Source organism: Orycteropus afer, unplaced genomic scaffold, assembly GCF_000298275.1.
Source record: "Orycteropus afer afer isolate SDZICR_OR568_19922 unplaced genomic scaffold, OryAfe1.0 scaffold01160, whole genome shotgun sequence".
Classification (NCBI taxonomy): Eukaryota; Metazoa; Chordata; class Mammalia; order Tubulidentata; family Orycteropodidae; genus Orycteropus; species Orycteropus afer.
The window spans coordinates 184,899-186,573 of NW_006922747.1; positions in this window are offsets into that span (position 1 = coordinate 184,899).

The following is a 1,675-nucleotide window of genomic DNA, read 5'->3' on the forward strand; positions in this document are numbered from 1 at the left end:
TTGGATCAGGTGCACCTTAGTCTTCACAGTGAAACCTTAGGTCTTTAATAATTTATCTGCCTATTCTGCCATCTTCCCAGAAGTCCAATGTAGAATTTTATATGTTAAATAAGCTTTTGAAGCAGATTTGCTCAGTGAAATAAATACATTGTTTTCTTTCTTGACTGCTGTTTCCATGGGTTTTGACAGTGGACCTAAGTAAAATGAAATCCTTGACATCTTTTGTTCAGTTATCATCATGTTGTACATTGGTCCAGTTGTGAGGATTTTTATTTTCTTTATGTTAAAGTGTAATCATACTGAAAACTGTAGTCTTTGATCTTCATCAATAAATGCTTTAAGTACTCTTCCCTTTCATCAAGGAAGGTTGTTTCATCTATCATTGGTTGTTAATGAATTTTCCTCCAAACATGATACCACATTCTTCTTCATATACTCCAATTTTTCAGATTATTTGCTCAGCCTACAGATTGAGTATGTATGTTGAAAGGACACAACCTTGATGCACACATTTCCTAATTGTAAACCATGCAGTATCTTCTTGTTCTGTTTTAATGACTTTCTCTTGTTATATGTACAACTTCTTTCTGAGTACTATTAAGTGTTTTGGTATTCCCATTCATCTCAATATTGTCCATAATTTGTTATGATCTACTCAGTTGAATGCCATTGCGTAGTCAATAAAACACATGTATACATCTTTCTGACACAGCCTGCTTTCAGTAGAGATCCATCTGATATTAGTAATGATGTATTTCACTCCATTTCCTCTTCTGAATCCTGCTACAATTTCTGGCAATAACTTGTCTATGTACTACTGCAACCATTTTTGAATTCTCTTCAGCAAAAATTTAATTGCCTGTGATACTATTGACATTGTGGGATAATTTCAGAATTCCATTGTATCACCATTGTTTGGAAAGGACACAAATGTGGATTTCTTCCCATCAGTTGCCAGGTAGCTGTCTTCAAAATTTCTTGAGATAGACAAATGAGAGCTTCCAGCACTTCATCCATTTGTTGACACATCTCAATTGATATTCCATCAATTCTTGGAGGCTTGTTTTCAGTCATTGCCCTCACTGTAGCTTGAACTCCCTTCTTGAGCATATCCTACCTTCTGAAATGATTGTCAACCAATTCTTTTTGGTACAGTGATTCTTCCTGTGTCGTTCCATATTTTCCCACTGAATACTTCAGTTTTGCAATTTGAGGCTTGGTTTTTTCACTTCTTTCAGCCTGAGAAATCCTGAGTGTGTTCTTCCCTTACTGTTTTTCTAAATTCAGGTCATTTAACACTTGATTATTTGTCTTCTCCAGCCACTGTCTGACATGTTTTGTTCAAATTTTTGTGTCATCATTTCTTCCATTTGCTTTAGCTACTGTATATTCACAAGCAAGTTTAAAAATCTATTCCTACGTTCATTTAGGTTTTTTCTTTCTTTCCTCCATACTTTAATGAGCTTTTGCTTTCTTCATGTGTGATATCATTGATGTCATCTCACAACTCATCAGGTTGTCAGTCACTATTGTTGAATTCATCAAATCTATTCTTCACTCTAAATTCAAGTGGTATATACTCAAGTTCATATTTTGGCTCTCATGGACCTGTTCTCATTTTCTTCAACTTCAATGTGAACTTGAGTATGAGCAGTTGATAGTCTGTTCTTCAGTC